The 21397-nt window shown below is 47.3% G+C and overlaps 37 non-coding genes across 37 annotated transcripts; 19 read left to right on the top strand and 18 right to left on the bottom strand.

Annotated features, from left to right (window-relative positions):
- The first annotated feature begins 2 nt into the window (after positions 1–2).
- Positions 3–143, top strand: LOC128028050 (U4 spliceosomal RNA). Its single transcript, XR_008187037.1, has one exon. It is a non-coding gene; the product is annotated as a U4 spliceosomal RNA (small nuclear RNA).
- Positions 144–1118: 975 nt separating this feature from the next.
- LOC128028164 (U4 spliceosomal RNA) lies at positions 1119–1259 on the top strand. Its single transcript, XR_008187147.1, has one exon. It is a non-coding gene; the product is annotated as a U4 spliceosomal RNA (small nuclear RNA).
- A 169-nt stretch (positions 1260–1428) lies between these two features.
- trnas-gcu (transfer RNA serine (anticodon GCU)) lies at positions 1429–1510 on the bottom strand. Its single transcript has one exon. It is a non-coding gene; the product is annotated as a tRNA-Ser (tRNA).
- A 737-nt stretch (positions 1511–2247) lies between these two features.
- On the top strand, positions 2248–2388 carry LOC128028051 (U4 spliceosomal RNA). Its single transcript, XR_008187038.1, has one exon. It is a non-coding gene; the product is annotated as a U4 spliceosomal RNA (small nuclear RNA).
- A 169-nt stretch (positions 2389–2557) lies between these two features.
- trnas-gcu (transfer RNA serine (anticodon GCU)) lies at positions 2558–2639 on the bottom strand. Its single transcript has one exon. It is a non-coding gene; the product is annotated as a tRNA-Ser (tRNA).
- A 737-nt stretch (positions 2640–3376) lies between these two features.
- On the top strand, positions 3377–3517 carry LOC128028049 (U4 spliceosomal RNA). Its single transcript, XR_008187036.1, has one exon. It is a non-coding gene; the product is annotated as a U4 spliceosomal RNA (small nuclear RNA).
- A 169-nt stretch (positions 3518–3686) lies between these two features.
- trnas-gcu (transfer RNA serine (anticodon GCU)) lies at positions 3687–3768 on the bottom strand. Its single transcript has one exon. It is a non-coding gene; the product is annotated as a tRNA-Ser (tRNA).
- A 737-nt stretch (positions 3769–4505) lies between these two features.
- Positions 4506–4646, top strand: LOC128028169 (U4 spliceosomal RNA). The gene has a single exon (XR_008187152.1). It is a non-coding gene; the product is annotated as a U4 spliceosomal RNA (small nuclear RNA).
- A 169-nt stretch (positions 4647–4815) lies between these two features.
- Positions 4816–4897, bottom strand: trnas-gcu (transfer RNA serine (anticodon GCU)). The gene has a single exon. It is a non-coding gene; the product is annotated as a tRNA-Ser (tRNA).
- Positions 4898–5634: 737 nt separating this feature from the next.
- On the top strand, positions 5635–5775 carry LOC128028168 (U4 spliceosomal RNA). Its single transcript, XR_008187151.1, has one exon. It is a non-coding gene; the product is annotated as a U4 spliceosomal RNA (small nuclear RNA).
- A 169-nt stretch (positions 5776–5944) lies between these two features.
- trnas-gcu (transfer RNA serine (anticodon GCU)) lies at positions 5945–6026 on the bottom strand. The gene has a single exon. It is a non-coding gene; the product is annotated as a tRNA-Ser (tRNA).
- Positions 6027–6763: 737 nt separating this feature from the next.
- On the top strand, positions 6764–6904 carry LOC128028163 (U4 spliceosomal RNA). Its single transcript, XR_008187146.1, has one exon. It is a non-coding gene; the product is annotated as a U4 spliceosomal RNA (small nuclear RNA).
- A 169-nt stretch (positions 6905–7073) lies between these two features.
- On the bottom strand, positions 7074–7155 carry trnas-gcu (transfer RNA serine (anticodon GCU)). Its single transcript has one exon. It is a non-coding gene; the product is annotated as a tRNA-Ser (tRNA).
- Positions 7156–7892: 737 nt separating this feature from the next.
- On the top strand, positions 7893–8033 carry LOC128028048 (U4 spliceosomal RNA). Its single transcript, XR_008187035.1, has one exon. It is a non-coding gene; the product is annotated as a U4 spliceosomal RNA (small nuclear RNA).
- Positions 8034–8202: 169 nt separating this feature from the next.
- On the bottom strand, positions 8203–8284 carry trnas-gcu (transfer RNA serine (anticodon GCU)). Its single transcript has one exon. It is a non-coding gene; the product is annotated as a tRNA-Ser (tRNA).
- A 737-nt stretch (positions 8285–9021) lies between these two features.
- LOC128028046 (U4 spliceosomal RNA) lies at positions 9022–9162 on the top strand. The gene has a single exon (XR_008187034.1). It is a non-coding gene; the product is annotated as a U4 spliceosomal RNA (small nuclear RNA).
- Positions 9163–9331: 169 nt separating this feature from the next.
- trnas-gcu (transfer RNA serine (anticodon GCU)) lies at positions 9332–9413 on the bottom strand. Its single transcript has one exon. It is a non-coding gene; the product is annotated as a tRNA-Ser (tRNA).
- A 737-nt stretch (positions 9414–10150) lies between these two features.
- LOC128028167 (U4 spliceosomal RNA) lies at positions 10151–10291 on the top strand. Its single transcript, XR_008187150.1, has one exon. It is a non-coding gene; the product is annotated as a U4 spliceosomal RNA (small nuclear RNA).
- A 169-nt stretch (positions 10292–10460) lies between these two features.
- trnas-gcu (transfer RNA serine (anticodon GCU)) lies at positions 10461–10542 on the bottom strand. Its single transcript has one exon. It is a non-coding gene; the product is annotated as a tRNA-Ser (tRNA).
- Positions 10543–11279: 737 nt separating this feature from the next.
- On the top strand, positions 11280–11420 carry LOC128028166 (U4 spliceosomal RNA). The gene has a single exon (XR_008187149.1). It is a non-coding gene; the product is annotated as a U4 spliceosomal RNA (small nuclear RNA).
- Positions 11421–11589: 169 nt separating this feature from the next.
- trnas-gcu (transfer RNA serine (anticodon GCU)) lies at positions 11590–11671 on the bottom strand. Its single transcript has one exon. It is a non-coding gene; the product is annotated as a tRNA-Ser (tRNA).
- Positions 11672–12408: 737 nt separating this feature from the next.
- LOC128028161 (U4 spliceosomal RNA) lies at positions 12409–12549 on the top strand. Its single transcript, XR_008187145.1, has one exon. It is a non-coding gene; the product is annotated as a U4 spliceosomal RNA (small nuclear RNA).
- Positions 12550–12718: 169 nt separating this feature from the next.
- Positions 12719–12800, bottom strand: trnas-gcu (transfer RNA serine (anticodon GCU)). Its single transcript has one exon. It is a non-coding gene; the product is annotated as a tRNA-Ser (tRNA).
- Positions 12801–13537: 737 nt separating this feature from the next.
- Positions 13538–13678, top strand: LOC128028045 (U4 spliceosomal RNA). The gene has a single exon (XR_008187033.1). It is a non-coding gene; the product is annotated as a U4 spliceosomal RNA (small nuclear RNA).
- A 169-nt stretch (positions 13679–13847) lies between these two features.
- Positions 13848–13929, bottom strand: trnas-gcu (transfer RNA serine (anticodon GCU)). The gene has a single exon. It is a non-coding gene; the product is annotated as a tRNA-Ser (tRNA).
- A 737-nt stretch (positions 13930–14666) lies between these two features.
- LOC128028044 (U4 spliceosomal RNA) lies at positions 14667–14807 on the top strand. Its single transcript, XR_008187032.1, has one exon. It is a non-coding gene; the product is annotated as a U4 spliceosomal RNA (small nuclear RNA).
- A 169-nt stretch (positions 14808–14976) lies between these two features.
- trnas-gcu (transfer RNA serine (anticodon GCU)) lies at positions 14977–15058 on the bottom strand. Its single transcript has one exon. It is a non-coding gene; the product is annotated as a tRNA-Ser (tRNA).
- A 737-nt stretch (positions 15059–15795) lies between these two features.
- LOC128028165 (U4 spliceosomal RNA) lies at positions 15796–15936 on the top strand. The gene has a single exon (XR_008187148.1). It is a non-coding gene; the product is annotated as a U4 spliceosomal RNA (small nuclear RNA).
- A 169-nt stretch (positions 15937–16105) lies between these two features.
- Positions 16106–16187, bottom strand: trnas-gcu (transfer RNA serine (anticodon GCU)). Its single transcript has one exon. It is a non-coding gene; the product is annotated as a tRNA-Ser (tRNA).
- A 737-nt stretch (positions 16188–16924) lies between these two features.
- LOC128028160 (U4 spliceosomal RNA) lies at positions 16925–17065 on the top strand. The gene has a single exon (XR_008187144.1). It is a non-coding gene; the product is annotated as a U4 spliceosomal RNA (small nuclear RNA).
- A 169-nt stretch (positions 17066–17234) lies between these two features.
- On the bottom strand, positions 17235–17316 carry trnas-gcu (transfer RNA serine (anticodon GCU)). The gene has a single exon. It is a non-coding gene; the product is annotated as a tRNA-Ser (tRNA).
- A 737-nt stretch (positions 17317–18053) lies between these two features.
- On the top strand, positions 18054–18194 carry LOC128028043 (U4 spliceosomal RNA). Its single transcript, XR_008187031.1, has one exon. It is a non-coding gene; the product is annotated as a U4 spliceosomal RNA (small nuclear RNA).
- A 169-nt stretch (positions 18195–18363) lies between these two features.
- Positions 18364–18445, bottom strand: trnas-gcu (transfer RNA serine (anticodon GCU)). Its single transcript has one exon. It is a non-coding gene; the product is annotated as a tRNA-Ser (tRNA).
- A 737-nt stretch (positions 18446–19182) lies between these two features.
- On the top strand, positions 19183–19322 carry LOC128028104 (U4 spliceosomal RNA). The gene has a single exon (XR_008187089.1). It is a non-coding gene; the product is annotated as a U4 spliceosomal RNA (small nuclear RNA).
- Positions 19323–19491: 169 nt separating this feature from the next.
- trnas-gcu (transfer RNA serine (anticodon GCU)) lies at positions 19492–19573 on the bottom strand. The gene has a single exon. It is a non-coding gene; the product is annotated as a tRNA-Ser (tRNA).
- Positions 19574–20310: 737 nt separating this feature from the next.
- On the top strand, positions 20311–20451 carry LOC128028041 (U4 spliceosomal RNA). Its single transcript, XR_008187029.1, has one exon. It is a non-coding gene; the product is annotated as a U4 spliceosomal RNA (small nuclear RNA).
- Positions 20452–20620: 169 nt separating this feature from the next.
- On the bottom strand, positions 20621–20702 carry trnas-gcu (transfer RNA serine (anticodon GCU)). Its single transcript has one exon. It is a non-coding gene; the product is annotated as a tRNA-Ser (tRNA).
- Between the last annotated feature and the right edge of the window lie 695 nt (positions 20703–21397).

The following is a 21397-nucleotide window of genomic DNA, read 5'->3' as shown; positions in this document are numbered from 1 at the left end:
TCATTCTTTCGCAGAGGCAATATTGTAGCCTATGAGGCTCATCCGAGGCGCGATCATTGCTGGTTGAAAACTTTACCCAATACCCCGCCAGGATGACTTGAAATACAGTCAGCCTTGGCAATTTTTGCCAGCTTCTTTTGAAGCTTATTGTGTTGTTGAAGAACAGGTCTCGTCCTTTTAAATAGTACTTCCTTTATTTAACACAGCTGATTCAGATCATCGACTCTTTTGGATCGCACTGCATGAGGTGAACGTGGAACAAAAGGAAAGTGCACCAAATGTGCAGAGCAGATGAAGGAGCAGACCAAGGAACGACGAACCCACGCGTGCAGAGCACAATGGATTAGCAGTCCATCGCCTTAACCACTCGGCCACCTCGTCACTTGTGCGAGAGCCTGACTGCTCTGTGGGCTCGGGTGGTTTTCATGAAGGACCTCTTAGCACTGTGATGTCGAAGCTCACCCTGGAAACCAAAGTATAGTTAATTTTTGTACATGTACGCTGAGATATGCCTACAGTTGAACACGTAGAATTTCAAAGCATATTCCATTTGTTTGAGCTTTCGAATGCAGAAGGTTAAACACTTGCGCTCTACAAAGTTTGAACTTTGTCCAGCACCTGCTGCATTTTTCATCATTTATGACTGATGTTCTTTGTACTCTTAAAAGCTGAGCTTGCTCCTATCTAATGACCCTCAGACAAGCGCTTGTCATTGTGGCCCTCTGTCGTTCTGGTCTCCGTTGCCGTTTTGAGAGAACACCTGAGTCTAGCAAAGGGTAGCACATTTGACACAGGACCTCCCTCAGAACTTGCACTCCCTGCACTCGTCAGTATCCTACACAACCCCCCAGGGGCCTCGTCAAACAGAATCTATACTGACCCAAACCGCGATCTTTACGACTCCACTCCTTGTTGCCAAGATACCAATAAGTCTCTTCCCCCAGGGGTTCGAGAAAGCAACTCACAAACCTCTTTAAGTAAAGGGAGAGCAGCAAATAAGGCTTCTCGTACATACTGCCTACTGGATTCGTAGACACACCACGCAGTTTGGAGCCAATTACCACCCTGTCGTTCCACGTCCACATGGGTCCAGTTGAAAGGTCGCGACCTTTGACACCATTCTTTTGCAGAGGCAATATTGTAGCCTATGAGGCTCATCCGAGGCGCGATCATTGCTGGTTGAAAACTTTACCCAATACCCCGCCAGGATGACTTGAAATACAGTCAGCCTTGGCAATTTTTGCCAGCTTCTTTTGAAGCTTATTGTGTTGTTGAAGAACAGGTCTCGTCCCTTTAAATAGTACTTCCGTTATTTAACACAGCTGATTCAGATCATCGACCCTTTTGGATCGCACTGCATGAGGTGAACGTGGAACAAAAGGAAAGTGCACCAAATGTTCAGAGCAGTTGAACGAGCAGAGCAAGGAACGACGAGGATGGGATTCGAACCCACGCGTGCAGAGCACAATGGATTAGCAGTCCATCGCCTTAACCACTCGGCCACCTCGTCACTTGTGCGAGTGCCTGACTGCTCTCTGGGCTCGGGTGGTTTTCATGAAGGACCTCTTAGCACTGTGATGTCGAAGCTCACCCTGGAAACCAAAGTATAGTTAATTTTTGTACATGTACACTGAGATATGCCTACAGTTGAACACGTAGAATTTCAAAGCATATTCCATTTGTTTGAGCTTTCGAATGCAGAAGGTTAAACACGTGCGCTCTAGAAAGTTTGAACTTTGTCCAGCACCTGCTGCATTTTTCATCATTTATGACTGATGTTCTTTGTACTCTTAAAAGCTGAGCTTGCTCCTATCTAATGACCCTCAGACAAGCGCTTGTCATTGTGGCCCTCTGTCGTTCTGGTCTCCGTTGCCGTTTTGAGAGAACACCTGAGTCTAGCAAAGGGTAGCACATTTGACACAGGACCTCCCTCAGAACTTGCACTCCCTGCACTCGTCAGTATCCTACACAACCCCCCAGGGGCCTCGTCAAACAGAATCTATACTGACCCAAACCGCGATCTTTACGACTCCACCCCTTGTTGCCAAGATACCAATAAGTCTCTTCCCCCAGGGGTTCGAGAAAGCAACTCACAAACCTCTTTAAGTAAAGGGAGAGCAGCAAATAAGGCTTCTCGTACATACTGCCTACTGGATTCGTAGACACACCACGCAGTTTGGAGCCAATTACCACCCTGTCGTTCCACGTCCACATGGGTCCAGTTGAAAGGTCGCGACCTTTGACACCATTCTTTCGCAGAGGCAATATTGTAGCCTATGAGGCTCATCCGAGGCGCGATCATTGCTGGTTGAAAACTTTACCCAATACCCCGCCAGGATGACTTGAAATACAGTCAGCCTTGGCAATTTTTGCTAGCTTCTTTTGAAGCTTATTGTGTTGTTGAAGAACAGGTCTCGTCCCTTTAAATAGTACTTCCGTTATTTAACACAGCTGATTCAGATCATCGACCCTTTTGGATCGCACTGCATGAGGTGAACGTGGAACAAAAGGAAAGTGCACCAAATGTGCAGAGCAGATGAACGAGCAGAGCAAGGAACGACGAGGATGGGATTCGAACCCACGCGTGCAGAGCACAATGGATTAGCAGTCCATCGCCTTAACCACTCGGCCACCTCGTCACTTGTGCGAGTGCCTGACTGCTCTCTGGGCTCGGGTGGTTTTCATGAAGGACCTCTTAGCACTGTGATGTCGAAGCTCACCCTGGAAACCAAAGTATAGTTAATTTTTGTACATGTACACTGAGATATGCCTACAGTTGAACACGTAGAATTTCAAAGCATATTCCATTTGTTTGAGCTTTCGAATGCAGAAGGTTAAACACGTGCGCTCTAGAAAGTTTGAACTTTGTCCAGCACCTGCCTCATTTTTCATCATTTATGACTGATGTTCTTTGTACTCTTAAAAGCTGAGCTTGCTCCTATCTAATGACCCTCAGACAAGTGTTTGTCATTGTGGCCCTCTGTCGTTCTGGTCTCCGTTGCCGTTTTGAGAGAACACCTGAGTCTAGCAAAGGGTAGCACATTTGACACAGGACCTCCCTCAGAACTTGCACTCCCTGCACTCGTCAGTATCCTACCCAACCCCCCAGGGGCCTCGTCAAACAGAATCTATACTGACCCAAACCGCGAGCTTTACCACTCCACCCCTTTTTGCCAAGATACCAATAAGTCTCTTCCCCCAGGGCTTCGAGAAAGCAACTCACAAACCTCTTTAAGTAAAGGGAGAGCAGCAAATAAGGCTTCTCGTACATACTGCCTACTGGATTCGTAGACACACCACGCAGTTTGGAGCCAATTACCACCCTGTCGTTCCACGTCCACATGGGTCCAGTTGAAAGGTCGCGACCTTTGACATCATTCTTTCGCAGAGGCAATATTGTAGCCTATGAGGCTCATCCGAGGCGCGATCATTGCTGGTTGAAAACTTTACCCAATACCCCGCCAGGATGACTTGAAATACAGTCAGCCTTGGCAATTTTTGCCAGCTTCTTTTGAAGCTTATTGTGTTGTTGAAGAACAGGTCTCGTCCTTTTAAATAGTACTTCCTTTATTTAACACAGCTGATTCAGATCATCGACTCTTTTGGATCGCACTGCATGAGGTGAACGTGGAACAAAAGGAAAGTGCACCAAATGTGCAGAGCAGATGAAGGAGCAGACCAAGGAACGACGAGGATGGGATTCGAACCCACGCGTGCAGAGCACAATGGATTAGCAGTCCATCGCCTTAACCACTCGGCCACCTCGTCACTTGTGCGAGTGCCTGACTGCTCTCTGGGCTCGGGTGGTTTTCATGAAGGACCTCTTAGCACTGTGATGTCGAAGCTCACCCTGGAAACCAAAGTATAGTTAATTTTTGTACATGTACGCTGAGATATGCCTACAGTTGAACACGTAGAATTTCAAAGCATATTCCATTTGTTTGAGCTTTCGAATGCAGAAGGTTAAACACTTGCGCTCTAGAAAGTTTGAACTTTGTCCAGCACCTGCTGCATTTTTCATCATTTATGACTGATGTTCTTTGTACTCTTAAAAGCTGAGCTTGCTCCTATCTCATGACCCTCAGACAAGTGCTTGTCATTGTGGCCCTCTGTCGTTCTGGTCTCCGTTGCCGTTTTGAGAGAACACCTGAGTCTAGCAAAGGGTAGCACATTTGACACAGGACCTCCCTCAGAACTTGCACTCCCTGCACTCGTCAGTATCCTACCCAACCCCCCAGGGGCCTCGTCAAACAGAATCTATACTGACCCAAACCGCGAGCTTTACCACTCCACCCCTTTTTGCCAAGATACCAATAAGTCTCTTCCCCCAGGGCTTCGAGAAAGCAACTCACAAACCTCTTTAAGTAAAGGGAGAGCAGCAAATAAGGCTTCTCGTACATACTGCCTACTGGATTCGTAGACACACCACGCAGTTTGGAGCCAATTACCACCCTGTCGTTCCACGTCCACATGGGTCCAGTTGAAAGGTCGCGACCTTTGACACCATTCTTTCGCAGAGGCAATATTGTTGCCTATGAGGCTCATCCGAGGCGCGATCATTGCTGGTTGAAAACTTTACCCAATACCCCGCCAGGATGACTTGAAATACAGTCAGCCTTGGCAATTTTTGCCAGCTTCTTTTGAAGCCTATTGTGTTGTTGAAGAACAGGTCTCGTCCTTTTAAATAGTACTTCCTTTATTTAACACAGCTGATTCAGATCATCGACCCTTTTGGATCGCACTGCATGAGGTGAACGTGGAACAAATGGAAAGTGCACCAAATGTGCAGAGCAGATGAACGAGCAGAGCAAGGAACGACGAGGATGGGATTCGAACCCACACGTGCAGAGCACAATGGATTAGCAGTCCATCGCCTTAACCACTCGGCCACCTCGTCACTTGTGCGAGAGCCTGACTGCTCTGTGGGCTCGGGTGGTTTTCATGAAGGACCTCTTAGCACTGTGATGTCGAAGCTCACCCTGGAAACCAAAGTATAGTTAATTTTTGTACATGTACGCTGAGATATGCCTACAGTTGAACACGTAGAATTTCAAAGCATATTCCATTTGTTTGAGCTTTCGAATGCAGAAGGTTAAACACTTGCGCTCTAGAAAGTTTGAACTTTGTCCAGCACCTGCTGCATTTTTCATCATTTATGACTGATGTTCTTTGTACTCTTAAAAGCTGAGCTTGCTCCTATCTCATGACCCTCAGACAAGTGCTTGTCATTGTGGCCCTCTGTCGTTCTGGTCTCCGTTGCCGTTTTGAGAGAACACCTGAGTCTAGCAAAGGGTAGCACATTTGACACAGGACCTCCCTCAGAACTTGCACTCCCTGCACTCGTCAGTATCCTACCCAACCCCCCAGGGGCCTCGTCAAACAGAATCTATACTGACCCAAACCGCGAGCTTTACCACTCCACCCCTTTTTGCCAAGATACCAATAAGTCTCTTCCCCCAGGGCTTCGAGAAAGCAACTCACAAACCTCTTTAAGTAAAGGGAGAGCAGCAAATAAGGCTTCTCGTACATACTGCCTACTGGATTCGTAGACACACCACGCAGTTTGGAGCCAATTACCACCCTGTCGTTCCACGTCCACATGGGTCCAGTTGAAAGGTCGCGACCTTTGACACCATTCTTTCGCAGAGGCAATATTGTTGCCTATGAGGCTCATCCGAGGCGCGATCATTGCTGGTTGAAAACTTTACCCAATACCCCGCCAGGATGACTTGAAATACAGTCAGCCTTGGCAATTTTTGCCAGCTTCTTTTGAAGCCTATTGTGTTGTTGAAGAACAGGTCTCGTCCTTTTAAATAGTACTTCCTTTATTTAACACAGCTGATTCAGATCATCGACCCTTTTGGATCGCACTGCATGAGGTGAACGTGGAACAAATGGAAAGTGCACCAAATGTGCAGAGCAGATGAACGAGCAGAGCAAGGAACGACGAGGATGGGATTCGAACCCACACGTGCAGAGCACAATGGATTAGCAGTCCATCGCCTTAACCACTCGGCCACCTCGTCACTTGTGCGAGAGCCTGACTGCTCTGTGGGCTCGGGTGGTTTTCATGAAGGACCTCTTAGCACTGTGATGTCGAAGCTCACCCTGGAAACCAAAGTATAGTTAATTTTTGTACATGTACGCTGAGATATGCCTACAGTTGAACACGTAGAATTTCAAAGCATATTCCATTTGTTTGAGCTTTCGAATGCAGAAGGTTAAACACTTGCGCTCTACAAAGTTTGAACTTTGTCCAGCACCTGCTGCATTTTTCATCATTTATGACTGATGTTCTTTGTACTCTTAAAATCTGAGCTTGCTCCTATCTAATGACCCTCAGACAAGCGCTTGTCATTGTGGCCCTCTGTCGTTCTGGTCTCCGTTGCCGTTTTGAGAGAACACCTGAGTCTAGCAAAGGGTAGCACATTTGACACAGGACCTCCCTCAGAACTTGCACTCCCTGCACTCGTCAGTATCCTACACAACCCCCCAGGGGCCTCGTCAAACAGAATCTATACTGACCCAAACCGCGATCTTTACGACTCCACCCCTTGTTGCCAAGATACCAATAAGTCTCTTCCCCCAGGGGTTCGAGAAAGCAACTCACAAACCTCTTTAAGTAAAGGGAGAGCAGCAAATAAGGCTTCTCGTACATACTGCCTACTGGATTCGTAGACACACCACGCAGTTTGGAGCCAATTACCACCCTGTCGTTCCACGTCCACATGGGTCCAGTTGAAAGGTCGCGACCTTTGACACCATTCTTTTGCAGAGGCAATATTGTAGCCTATGAGGCTCATCCGAGGCGCGATCATTGCTGGTTGAAAACTTTACCCAATACCCCGCCAGGATGACTTGAAATACAGTCAGCCTTGGCAATTTTTGCCAGCTTCTTTTGAAGCTTATTGTGTTGTTGAAGAACAGGTCTCGTCCCTTTAAATAGTACTTCCGTTATTTAACACAGCTGATTCAGATCATCGACCCTTTTGGATCGCACTGCATGAGGTGAACGTGGAACAAAAGGAAAGTGCACCAAATGTTCAGAGCAGTTGAACGAGCAGAGCAAGGAACGACGAGGATGGGATTCGAACCCACGCGTGCAGAGCACAATGGATTAGCAGTCCATCGCCTTAACCACTCGGCCACCCCGTCACTTGTGCGAGTGCCTGACTGCTCTCTGGGCTCGGGTGGTTTTCATGAAGGACCTCTTAGCACTGTGATGCCGAAGCTCACCCTGGAAACCAAAGTATAGTTAATTTTTGTACATGTACGCTGAGATATGCCTACAGTTGAACACGTAGAATTTCAAAGCATATTCCATTTGTTTGAGCTTTCGAATGCAGAAGGTTAAACACTTGCGCTCTACAAAGTTTGAACTTTGTCCAGCACCTGCTGCATTTTTCATCATTTATGACTGATGTTCTTTGTAATCTTAAAAGCTGAGCTTGCTCCTATCTAATGACCCTCAGACAAGCGCTTGTCATTGTGGCCCTCTGTCGTTCTGGTCTCCGTTGCCGTTTTGAGAGAACACCTGAGTCTAGCAAAGGGTAGCACATTTGACACAGGACCTCCCTCAGAACTTGCACTCCCTGCACTCGTCAGTATCCTACCCAACCCCCCAGGGGCCTCGTCAAACAGAATCTATACTGACCCAAACCGCGAGCTTTACCACTCCACCCCTTTTTGCCAAGATACCAATAAGTCTCTTCCCCCAGGGCTTCGAGAAAGCAACTCACAAACCTCTTTAAGTAAAGGGAGAGCAGCAAATAAGGCTTCTCGTACATACTGCCTACTGGATTCGTAGACACACCACGCAGTTTGGAGCCAATTACCACCCTGTCGTTCCACGTCCACATGGGTCCAGTTGAAAGGTCGCGACCTTTGACATCATTCTTTCGCAGAGGCAATATTGTAGCCTATGAGGCTCATCCGAGGCGCGATCATTGCTGGTTGAAAACTTTACCCAATACCCCGCCAGGATGACTTGAAATACAGTCAGCCTTGGCAATTTTTGCCAGCTTCTTTTGAAGCTTATTGTGTTGTTGAAGAACAGGTCTCGTCCTTTTAAATAGTACTTCCTTTATTTAACACAGCTGATTCAGATCATCGACCCTTTTGGATCGCACTGCATGAGGTGAACGTGGAACAAAAGGAAAGTGCACCAAATGTGCAGAGCAGATGAAAGAGTAGAGCAAGGAACGACGAGGATGGGATTCGAACCCACGCGTGCAGAGCACAATGGATTAGCAGTCCATCGCCTTAACCACTCGGCCACCTCGTCACTTGTGCGAGTGCCTGACTGCTCTCTGGGCTCGGGTGGTTTTCATGAAGGACCTCTTAGCACTGTGATGTCGAAGCTCACCCTGGAAACCAAAGTATAGTTAATTTTTGTACATGTACGCTGAGATATGCCTACAGTTGAACACGTAGAATTTCAAAGCATATTCCATTTGTTTGAGCTTTCGAATGCAGAAGCTTAAACACTTGCGCTCTAGAAAGTTTGAACTTTGTCCAGCACCTGCTGCATTTTTCATCATTTATGACTGATGTTCTTTGTACTCTTAAAAGCTGAGCTTGCTCCTATCTCATGACCCTCAGACAAGTGTTTGTCATTGTGGCCCTCTGTCGTTCTGGTCTCCGTTGCCGTTTTGAGAGAACACCTGAGTCTAGCAAAGGGTAGCACATTTGACACAGGACCTCCCTCAGAACTTGCACTCCCTGCACTCGTCAGTATCCTACCCAACCCCCCAGGGGCCTCGTCAAACAGAATCTATACTGACCCAAACCGCGAGCTTTACCACTCCACCCCTTTTTGCCAAGATACCAATAAGTCTCTTCCCCCAGGGCTTCGAGAAAGCAACTCACAAACCTCTTTAAGTAAAGGGAGAGCAGCAAATAAGGCTTCTCGTACATACTGCCTACTGGATTCGTAGACACACCACGCAGTTTGGAGCCAATTACCACCCTGTCGTTCCACGTCCACATGGGTCCAGTTGAAAGGTCGCGACCTTTGACATCATTCTTTCGCAGAGGCAATATTGTAGCCTATGAGGCTCATCCGAGGCGCGATCATTGCTGGTTGAAAACTTTACCCAATACCCCGCCAGGATGACTTGAAATACAGTCAGCCTTGGCAATTTTTGCCAGCTTCTTTTGAAGCTTATTGTGTTGTTGAAGAACAGGTCTCGTCCTTTTAAATAGTACTTCCTTTATTTAACACAGCTGATTCAGATCATCGACTCTTTTGGATCGCACTGCATGAGGTGAACGTGGAACAAAAGGAAAGTGCACCAAATGTGCAGAGCAGATGAAGGAGCAGACCAAGGAACGACGAGGATGGGATTCGAACCCACGCGTGCAGAGCACAATGGATTAGCAGTCCATCGCCTTAACCACTCGGCCACCTCGTCACTTGTGCGAGTGCCTGACTGCTCTCTGGGCTCGGGTGGTTTTCATGAAGGACCTCTTAGCACTGTGATGTCGAAGCTCACCCTGGAAACCAAAGTATAGTTAATTTTTGTACATGTACGCTGAGATATGCCTACAGTTGAACACGTAGAATTTCAAAGCATATTCCATTTGTTTGAGCTTTCGAATGCAGAAGGTTAAACACTTGCGCTCTAGAAAGTTTGAACTTTGTCCAGCACCTGCTGCATTTTTCATCATTTATGACTGATGTTCTTTGTACTCTTAAAAGCTGAGCTTGCTCCTATCTCATGACCCTCAGACAAGTGCTTGTCATTGTGGCCCTCTGTCGTTCTGGTCTCCGTTGCCGTTTTGAGAGAACACCTGAGTCTAGCAAAGGGTAGCACATTTGACACAGGACCTCCCTCAGAACTTGCACTCCCTGCACTCGTCAGTATCCTACCCAACCCCCCAGGGGCCTCGTCAAACAGAATCTATACTGACCCAAACCGCGAGCTTTACCACTCCACCCCTTTTTGCCAAGATACCAATAAGTCTCTTCCCCCAGGGCTTCGAGAAAGCAACTCACAAACCTCTTTAAGTAAAGGGAGAGCAGCAAATAAGGCTTCTCGTACATACTGCCTACTGGATTCGTAGACACACCACGCAGTTTGGAGCCAATTACCACCCTGTCGTTCCACGTCCACATGGGTCCAGTTGAAAGGTCGCGACCTTTGACACCATTCTTTCGCAGAGGCAATATTGTTGCCTATGAGGCTCATCCGAGGCGCGATCATTGCTGGTTGAAAACTTTACCCAATACCCCGCCAGGATGACTTGAAATACAGTCAGCCTTGGCAATTTTTGCCAGCTTCTTTTGAAGCCTATTGTGTTGTTGAAGAACAGGTCTCGTCCTTTTAAATAGTACTTCCTTTATTTAACACAGCTGATTCAGATCATCGACCCTTTTGGATCGCACTGCATGAGGTGAACGTGGAACAAATGGAAAGTGCACCAAATGTGCAGAGCAGATGAACGAGCAGAGCAAGGAACGACGAGGATGGGATTCGAACCCACACGTGCAGAGCACAATGGATTAGCAGTCCATCGCCTTAACCACTCGGCCACCTCGTCACTTGTGCGAGAGCCTGACTGCTCTGTGGGCTCGGGTGGTTTTCATGAAGGACCTCTTAGCACTGTGATGTCGAAGCTCACCCTGGAAACCAAAGTATAGTTAATTTTTGTACATGTACGCTGAGATATGCCTACAGTTGAACACGTAGAATTTCAAAGCATATTCCATTTGTTTGAGCTTTCGAATGCAGAAGGTTAAACACTTGCGCTCTAGAAAGTTTGAACTTTGTCCAGCACCTGCTGCATTTTTCATCATTTATGACTGATGTTCTTTGTACTCTTAAAAGCTGAGCTTGCTCCTATCTCATGACCCTCAGACAAGTGCTTGTCATTGTGGCCCTCTGTCGTTCTGGTCTCCGTTGCCGTTTTGAGAGAACACCTGAGTCTAGCAAAGGGTAGCACATTTGACACAGGACCTCCCTCAGAACTTGCACTCCCTGCACTCGTCAGTATCCTACCCAACCCCCCAGGGGCCTCGTCAAACAGAATCTATACTGACCCAAACCGCGAGCTTTACCACTCCACCCCTTTTTGCCAAGATACCAATAAGTCTCTTCCCCCAGGGCTTCGAGAAAGCAACTCACAAACCTCTTTAAGTAAAGGGAGAGCAGCAAATAAGGCTTCTCGTACATACTGCCTACTGGATTCGTAGACACACCACGCAGTTTGGAGCCAATTACCACCCTGTCGTTCCACGTCCACATGGGTCCAGTTGAAAGGTCGCGACCTTTGACACCATTCTTTCGCAGAGGCAATATTGTTGCCTATGAGGCTCATCCGAGGCGCGATCATTGCTGGTTGAAAACTTTACCCAATACCCCGCCAGGATGACTTGAAATACAGTCAGCCTTGGCAATTTTTGCCAGCTTCTTTTGAAGCCTATTGTGTTGTTGAAGAACAGGTCTCGTCCTTTTAAATAGTACTTCCTTTATTTAACACAGCTGATTCAGATCATCGACCCTTTTGGATCGCACTGCATGAGGTGAACGTGGAACAAATGGAAAGTGCACCAAATGTGCAGAGCAGATGAACGAGCAGAGCAAGGAACGACGAGGATGGGATTCGAACCCACACGTGCAGAGCACAATGGATTAGCAGTCCATCGCCTTAACCACTCGGCCACCTCGTCACTTGTGCGAGAGCCTGACTGCTCTGTGGGCTCGGGTGGTTTTCATGAAGGACCTCTTAGCACTGTGATGTCGAAGCTCACCCTGGAAACCAAAGTATAGTTAATTTTTGTACATGTACGCTGAGATATGCCTACAGTTGAACACGTAGAATTTCAAAGCATATTCCATTTGTTTGAGCTTTCGAATGCAGAAGGTTAAACACTTGCGCTCTACAAAGTTTGAACTTTGTCCAGCACCTGCTGCATTTTTCATCATTTATGACTGATGTTCTTTGTACTCTTAAAATCTGAGCTTGCTCCTATCTAATGACCCTCAGACAAGCGCTTGTCATTGTGGCCCTCTGTCGTTCTGGTCTCCGTTGCCGTTTTGAGAGAACACCTGAGTCTAGCAAAGGGTAGCACATTTGACACAGGACCTCCCTCAGAACTTGCACTCCCTGCACTCGTCAGTATCCTACACAACCCCCCAGGGGCCTCGTCAAACAGAATCTATACTGACCCAAACCGCGATCTTTACGACTCCACCCCTTGTTGCCAAGATACCAATAAGTCTCTTCCCCCAGGGGTTCGAGAAAGCAACTCACAAACCTCTTTAAGTAAAGGGAGAGCAGCAAATAAGGCTTCTCGTACATACTGCCTACTGGATTCGTAGACACACCACGCAGTTTGGAGCCAATTACCACCCTGTCGTTCCACGTCCACATGGGTCCAGTTGAAAGGTCGCGACCTTTGACACCATTCTTTTGCAGAGGCAATATTGTAGCCTATGAGGCTCATCCGAGGCGCGATCATTGCTGGTTGAAAACTTTACCCAATACCCCGCCAGGATGACTTGAAATACAGTCAGCCTTGGCAATTTTTGCCAGCTTCTTTTGAAGCTTATTGTGTTGTTGAAGAACAGGTCTCGTCCCTTTAAATAGTACTTCCGTTATTTAACACAGCTGATTCAGATCATCGACCCTTTTGGATCGCACTGCATGAGGTGAACGTGGAACAAAAGGAAAGTGCACCAAATGTTCAGAGCAGTTGAACGAGCAGAGCAAGGAACGACGAGGATGGGATTCGAACCCACGCGTGCAGAGCACAATGGATTAGCAGTCCATCGCCTTAACCACTCGGCCACCCCGTCACTTGTGCGAGTGCCTGACTGCTCTCTGGGCTCGGGTGGTTTTCATGAAGGACCTCTTAGCACTGTGATGCCGAAGCTCACCCTGGAAACCAAAGTATAGTTAATTTTTGTACATGTACGCTGAGATATGCCTACAGTTGAACACGTAGAATTTCAAAGCATATTCCATTTGTTTGAGCTTTCGAATGCAGAAGGTTAAACACTTGCGCTCTACAAAGTTTGAACTTTGTCCAGCACCTGCTGCATTTTTCATCATTTATGACTGATGTTCTTTGTACTCTTAAAAGCTGAGCTTGCTCCTATCTAATGACCCTCAGACAAGCGCTTGTCATTGTGGCCCTCTGTCGTTCTGGTCTCCGTTGCCGTTTTGAGAGAACACCTGAGTCTAGCAAAGGGTAGCACATTTGACACAGGACCTCCCTCAGAACTTGCACTCCCTGCACTCGTCAGTATCCTACCCAACCCCCCAGGGGCCTCGTCAAACAGAATCTATACTGACCCAAACCGCGAGCTTTACCACTCCACCCCTTTTTGCCAAGATACCAATAAGTCTCTTCCCCCAGGGCTTCGAGAAAGCAACTCACAAACCTCTTTAAGTAAAGGGAGAGCAGCAAATAAGGCTTCTCGTACATACTGCCTACTGGATTCGTAGACACACCACGCAGTTTGGAGCCAATTACCACCCTGTCGTTCCACGTCCACATGGGTCCAGTTGAAAGGTCGCGACCTTTGACATCATTCTTTCGCAGAGGCAATATTGTAGCCTATGAGGCTCATCCGAGGCGCGATCATTGCTGGTTGAAAACTTTACCCAATACCCCGCCAGGATGACTTGAAATACAGTCAGCCTTGGCAATTTTTGCCAGCTTCTTTTGAAGCTTATTGTGTTGTTGAAGAACAGGTCTCGTCCTTTTAAATAGTACTTCCTTTATTTAACACAGCTGATTCAGATCATCGACCCTTTTGGATCGCACTGCATGAGGTGAACGTGGAACAAAAGGAAAGTGCACCAAATGTGCAGAGCAGATGAAAGAGTAGAGCAAGGAACGACGAGGATGGGATTCGAACCCACGCGTGCAGAGCACAATGGATTAGCAGTCCATCGCCTTAACCACTCGGCCACCTCGTCACTTGTGCGAGTGCCTGACTGCTCTCTGGGCTCGGGTGGTTTTCATGAAGGACCTCTTAGCACTGTGATGTCGAAGCTCACCCTGGAAACCAAAGTATAGTTAATTTTTGTACATGTACGCTGAGATATGCCTACAGTTGAACACGTAGAATTTCAAAGCATATTCCATTTGTTTGAGCTTTCGAATGCAGAAGCTTAAACACTTGCGCTCTAGAAAGTTTGAACTTTGTCCAGCACCTGCTGCATTTTTCATCATTTATGACTGATGTTCTTTGTACTCTTAAAAGCTGAGCTTGCTCCTATCTCATGACCCTCAGACAAGTGTTTGTCATTGTGGCCCTCTGTCGTTCTGGTCTCCGTTGCCGTTTTGAGAGAACACCTGAGTCTAGCAAAGGGTAGCACATTTGACACAGGACCTCCCTCAGAACTTGCACTCCCTGCACTCGTCAGTATCCTACCCAACCCCCCAGGGGCCTCGTCAAACAGAATCTATACTGACCCAAACCGCGAGCTTTACCACTCCACCCCTTTTTGCCAAGATACCAATAAGTCTCTTCCCCCAGGGCTTCGAGAAAGCAACTCACAAACCTCTTTAAGTAAAGGGAGAGCAGCAAATAAGGCTTCTCGTACATACTGCCTACTGGATTCGTAGACACACCACGCAGTTTGGAGCCAATTACCACCCTGTCGTTCCACGTCCACATGGGTCCAGTTGAAAGGTCGCGACCTTTGACATCATTCTTTCGCAGAGGCAATATTGTAGCCTATGAGGCTCATCCGAGGCGCGATCATTGCTGGTTGAAAACTTTACCCAATACCCCGCCAGGATGACTTGAAATACAGTCAGCCTTGGCAATTTTTGCCAGCTTCTTTTGAAGCTTATTGTGTTGTTGAAGAACAGGTCTCGTCCTTTTAAATAGTACTTCCTTTATTTAACACAGCTGATTCAGATCATCGACTCTTTTGGATCGCACTGCATGAGGTGAACGTGGAACAAAAGGAAAGTGCACCAAATGTGCAGAGCAGATGAAGGAGCAGACCAAGGAACGACGAGGATGGGATTCGAACCCACGCGTGCAGAGCACAATGGATTAGCAGTCCATCGCCTTAACCACTCGGCCACCTCGTCACTTGTGCGAGTGCCTGACTGCTCTCTGGGCTCGGGTGGTTTTCATGAAGGACCTCTTAGCACTGTGATGTCGAAGCTCACCCTGGAAACCAAAGTATAGTTAATTTTTGTACATGTACGCTGAGATATGCCTACAGTTGAACACGTAGAATTTCAAAGCATATTCCATTTGTTTGAGCTTTCGAATGCAGAAGGTTAAACACTTGCGCTCTAGAAAGTTTGAACTTTGTCCAGCACCTGCTGCATTTTTCATCATTTATGACTGATGTTCTTTGTACTCTTAAAAGCTGAGCTTGCTCCTATCTCATGACCCTCAGACAAGTGCTTGTCATTGTGGCCCTCTGTCGTTCTGGTCTCCGTTGCCGTTTTGAGAGAACACCTGAGTCTAGCAAAGGGTAGCACATTTGACACAGGACCTCCCTCAGAACTTGCACTCCCTGCACTCGTCAGTATCCTACCCAACCCCCCAGGGGCCTCGTCAAACAGAATCTATACTGACCCAAACCGCGAGCTTTACCACTCCACCCCTTTTTGCCAAGATACCAATAAGTCTCTTCCCCCAGGGCTTCGAGAAAGCAACTCACAAACCTCTTTAAGTAAAGGGAGAGCAGCAAATAAGGCTTCTCGTACATACTGCCTACTGGATTCGTAGACACACCACGCAGTTTGGAGCCAATTACCACCCTGTCGTTCCACGTCCACATGGGTCCAGTTGAAAGGTCGCGACCTTTGACACCATTCTTTCGCAGAGGCAATATTGTTGCCTATGAGGCTCATCCGAGGCGCGATCATTGCTGGTTGAAAACTTTACCCAATACCCCGCCAGGATGACTTGAAATACAGTCAGCCTTGGCAATTTTTGCCAGCTTCTTTTGAAGCCTATTGTGTTGTTGAAGAACAGGTCTCGTCCTTTTAAATAGTACTTCCTTTATTTAACACAGCTGATTCAGATCATCGACCCTTTTGGATCGCACTGCATGAGGTGAACGTGGAACAAATGGAAAGTGCACCAAATGTGCAGAGCAGATGAACGAGCAGAGCAAGGAACGACGAGGATGGGATTCGAACCCACACGTGCAGAGCACAATGGATTAGCAGTCCATCGCCTTAACCACTCGGCCACCTCGTCACTTGTGCGAGAGCCTGACTGCTCTGTGGGCTCGGGTGGTTTTCATGAAGGACCTCTTAGCACTGTGATGTCGAAGCTCACCCTGGAAACCAAAGTATAGTTAATTTTTGTACATGTACGCTGAGATATGCCTACAGTTGAACACGTAGAATTTCAAAGCATATTCCATTTGTTTGAGCTTTCGAATGCAGAAGGTTAAACACTTGCGCTCTACAAAGTTTGAACTTTGTCCAGCACCTGCTGCATTTTTCATCATTTATGACTGATGTTCTTTGTACTCTTAAAATCTGAGCTTGCTCCTATCTAATGACCCTCAGACAAGCGCTTGTCATTGTGGCCCTCTGTCGTTCTGGTCTCCGTTGCCGTTTTGAGAGAACACCTGAGTCTAGCAAAGGGTAGCACATTTGACACAGGACCTCCCTCAGAACTTGCACTCCCTGCACTCGTCAGTATCCTACACAACCCCCCAGGGGCCTCGTCAAACAGAATCTATACTGACCCAAACCGCGATCTTTACGACTCCACCCCTTGTTGCCAAGATACCAATAAGTCTCTTCCCCCAGGGGTTCGAGAAAGCAACTCACAAACCTCTTTAAGTAAAGGGAGAGCAGCAAATAAGGCTTCTCGTACATACTGCCTACTGGATTCGTAGACACACCACGCAGTTTGGAGCCAATTACCACCCTGTCGTTCCACGTCCACATGGGTCCAGTTGAAAGGTCGCGACCTTTGACACCATTCTTTTGCAGAGGCAATATTGTAGCCTATGAGGCTCATCCGAGGCGCGATCATTGCTGGTTGAAAACTTTACCCAATACCCCGCCAGGATGACTTGAAATACAGTCAGCCTTGGCAATTTTTGCCAGCTTCTTTTGAAGCTTATTGTGTTGTTGAAGAACAGGTCTCGTCCCTTTAAATAGTACTTCCGTTATTTAACACAGCTGATTCAGATCATCGACCCTTTTGGATCGCACTGCATGAGGTGAACGTGGAACAAAAGGAAAGTGCACCAAATGTTCAGAGCAGTTGAACGAGCAGAGCAAGGAACGACGAGGATGGGATTCGAACCCACACGTGCAGAGCACAATGGATTAGCAGTCCATCGCCTTAACCACTCGGCCACCCCGTCACTTGTGCGAGTGCCTGACTGCTCTCTGGGCTCGGGTGGTTTTCATGAAGGACCTCTTAGCACTGTGATGCCGAAGCTCACCCTGGAAACCAAAGTATAGTTAATTTTTGTACATGTACGCTGAGATATGCCTACAGTTGAACACGTAGAATTTCAAAGCATATTCCATTTGTTTGAGCTTTCGAATGCAGAAGGTTAAACACTTGCGCTCTACAAAGTTTGAACTTTGTCCAGCACCTGCTGCATTTTTCATCATTTATGACTGATGTTCTTTGTACTCTTAAAAGCTGAGCTTGCTCCTATCTAATGACCCTCAGACAAGCGCTTGTCATTGTGGCCCTCTGTCGTTCTGGTCTCCGTTGCCGTTTTGAGAGAACACCTGAGTCTAGCAAAGGGTAGCACATTTGACACAGGACCTCCCTCAGAACTTGCACTCCCTGCACTCGTCAGTATCCTACCCAACCCCCCAGGGGCCTCGTAAAACAGAATCTATACTGACCCAAACCGCGAGCTTTACCACTCCACCCCTTTTTGCCAAGATACCAATAAGTCTCTTCCCCCAGGGCTTCGAGAAAGCAACTCACAAACCTCTTTAAGTAAAGGGAGAGCAGCAAATAAGGCTTCTCGTACATACTGCCTACTGGATTCGTAGACACACCACGCAGTTTGGAGCCAATTACCACCCTGTCGTTCCACGTCCACATGGGTCCAGTTGAAAGGTCGCGACCTTTGACATCATTCTTTCGCAGAGGCAATATTGTAGCCTATGAGGCTCATCCGAGGCGCGATCATTGCTGGTTGAAAACTTTACCCAATACCCCGCCAGGATGACTTGAAATACAGTCAGCCTTGGCAATTTTTGCCAGCTTCTTTTGAAGCTTATTGTGTTGTTGAAGAACAGGTCTCGTCCTTTTAAATAGTACTTCCTTTATTTAACACAGCTGATTCAGATCATCGACCCTTTTGGATCGCACTGCATGAGGTGAACGTGGAACAAAAGGAAAGTGCACCAAATGTGCAGAGCAGATGAAAGAGTAGAGCAAGGAACGACGAGGATGGGATTCGAACCCACGCGTGCAGAGCACAATGGATTAGCAGTCCATCGCCTTAACCACTCGGCCACCTCGTCACTTGTGCGAGTGCCTGACTGCTCTCTGGGCTCGGGTGGTTTTCATGAAGGACCTCTTAGCACTGTGATGTCGAAGCTCACCCTGGAAACCAAAGTATAGTTAATTTTTGTACATGTACACTGAGATATACCTACAGTTGAACAGGTAGAATTTCAAAGCATATTCCATTTGTTTGAGCTTTCGAATGCAGAAGCTTAAACACTTGCGCTCTAGAAAGTTTGAACTTTGTCCAGCACCTGCTGCATTTTTCATCATTTATGACTGATGTTCTTTGTACTCTTAAAAGCTGAGCTTGCTCCTATCTCATGACCCTCAGACAAGTGTTTGTCATTGTGGCCCTCTGTCGTTCTGGTCTCCGTTGCCGTTTTGAGAGAACACCTGAGTCTAGCAAAGGGTAGCACATTTGACACAAGACCTCCCTCAGAACTTGCACTCCCTGCACTCGTCAGTATCCTACCCAACCCCCCAGGGGCCTCGTCAAACAGAATCTATACTGACCCAAACCGCGAGCTTTACCACTCCACCCCTTTTTGCCAAGATACCAATAAGTCTCTTCCCCCAGGGCTTCGAGAAAGCAACTCACAAACCTCTTTAAGTAAAGGGAGAGCAGCAAATAAGGCTTCTCGTACATACTGCCTACTGGATTCGTAGACACACCACGCAGTTTGGAGCCAATTACCACCCTGTCGTTCCACGTCCACATGGGTCCAGTTGAAAGGTCGCGACCTTTGACACCATTCTTTCGCAGAGGCAATATTGTAGCCTATGAGGCTCATCCGAGGCGCGATCATTGCTGGTTGAAAACTTTACCCAATACCCCCCAGGATGACTTGAAATACAGTCAGCCTTGGCAATTTTTGCCAGCTTCTTTTGAAGCTTATTGTGTTGTTGAAGAACAGGTCTCGTCCCTTTAAATAGTACTTCCGTTATTTAACACAGCTGATTCAGATCATCGACCCTTTTGGATCGCACTGCATGAGGTGAACGTGGAACAAAAGGAAAGTGCACCAAATGTTCAGAGCAGTTGAACGAGCAGAGCAAGGAACGACGAGGATGGGATTCGAACCCACGCGTGCAGAGCACAATGGATTAGCAGTCCATTGCCTTAACCACTCGGCCACCTCGTCACTTGTGCGAGAGCCTGACTGCTCTCTGGGCTCGGGTGGTTTTCATGAAGGACCTCTTAGCACTGTGATGTCGAAGCTCACCCTGGAAACCAAAGTATAGTTAATTTTTGTACATGTACACTGAGATATGCCTACAGTTGAACACGTAGAATTTCAAAGCATATTCCATTTGTTTGAGCTTTCGAATGCAGAAGGTTAAACACGTGCGCTCTAGAAAGTTTGAACTTTGTCCAGCACCTGCTGCATTTTTCATCATTTATGACTGATGTTCTTTGTACTCTTAAAAGCTGAGCTTGCTCCTATCTAATGACCCTCAGACAAGCGTTTGTCATTGTGGCCCTCTGTCGTTCTGGTCTCCGTTGCCGTTTTGAGAGAACACCTGAGTCTAGCAAAGGGTAGCACATTTGACACAGGACCTCCCTCAGAACTTGCACTCCCTGCACTCGTCAGTATCCTACACAACCCCCCAGGGGCCTCGTCAAACAGAATCTATACTGACCCAAACCGCGATCTTTACGACTCCACCCCTTGTTGCCAAGATACCAATAAGTCTCTTCCCCCAGGGGTTCGAGAAAGCAACTCACAAACCTCTTTAAGTAAAGGGAGAGCAGCAAATAAGGCTTCTCGTACATACTGCCTACTGGATTCGTAGACACACCACGCAGTTTGGAGCCAATTACCACCCTGTCGTTCCACGTCCACATGGGTCCAGTTGAAAGGTCGCGACCTTTGACACCATTCTTTCGCAGAGGCAATATTGTAGCCTATGAGGCTCATCCGAGGCGCGATCATTGCTGGTTGAAAACTTTACCCAATACCCCGCCAGGATGACTTGAAATACAGTCAGCCTTGGCAATTTTTGCCAGCTTCTTTTGAAGCTTATTGTGTTGTTGAAGAACAGGTCTCGTCCCTTTAAATAGTACTTCCGTTATTTAACACAGCTGATTCAGATCATCGACCCTTTTGGATCGCACTGCATGAGGTATACGTGGAACAAAAGGAAAGTGCACCAAATGTTCAGAGCAGTTGAACGAGCAGAGCAAGGAACGACGAGGATGGGATTCGAACCCACGCGTGCAGAGCACAATGGATTAGCAGTCCATCGCCTTAACCACTCGGCCACCTCGTCACTTGTGCGAGTGCCTGACTGCTCTCTGGGCTCGGGTGGTTTTCATGAAGGACCTCTTAGCACTGTGATGTCGAAGCTCACCCTGGAAACCAAAGTATAGTTAATTTTTGTACATGTACACTGAGATATACCTACAGTTGAACACGTAGAATTTCAAAGCATATTCCATTTGTTTGAGCTTTCGAATGCAGAAGGTTAAACACGTGCGCTCTAGAAAGTTTGAACTTTGTCCAGCACCTGCTGCATTTTTCATCTTTTATGACTGATGTTCTTTGTACTCTTAAAAGCTGAGCTTGCTCCTATCTAATGACCCTCAGACAAGCGTTTGTCATTGTGGCCCTCTGTCGTTCTGGTCTCCGTTGCCGTTTTGAGAGAACACCTGAGTCTAGCAAAGGGTAGCACATTTGACACAGGACCTCCCTCAGAACTTGCACTCCCTGCACTCGTCAGTATCCTACCCAACCCCCCAGGGGCCTCGTCAAACAGAATCTATACTGACCCAAACCGCGAGCTTTACCACTCCACCCCTTTTTGCCAAGATACCAATAAGTCTCTTCCCCCAGGGCTTCGAGAAAGCAACTCACAAACCTCTTTAAGTAAAGGGAGAGCAGCAAATAAGGCTTCTCGTACATACTGCCTACTGGATTCGTAGACACACCACGCAGTTTGGAGCCAATTACCACCCTGTCGTTCCA

This window comes from Carassius gibelio, chromosome A14 (assembly GCF_023724105.1).
Source record: "Carassius gibelio isolate Cgi1373 ecotype wild population from Czech Republic chromosome A14, carGib1.2-hapl.c, whole genome shotgun sequence".
Taxonomy (NCBI): Eukaryota; Metazoa; Chordata; class Actinopteri; order Cypriniformes; family Cyprinidae; genus Carassius; species Carassius gibelio.
This window is presented reverse-complemented; position numbering and strand designations above follow the sequence as displayed.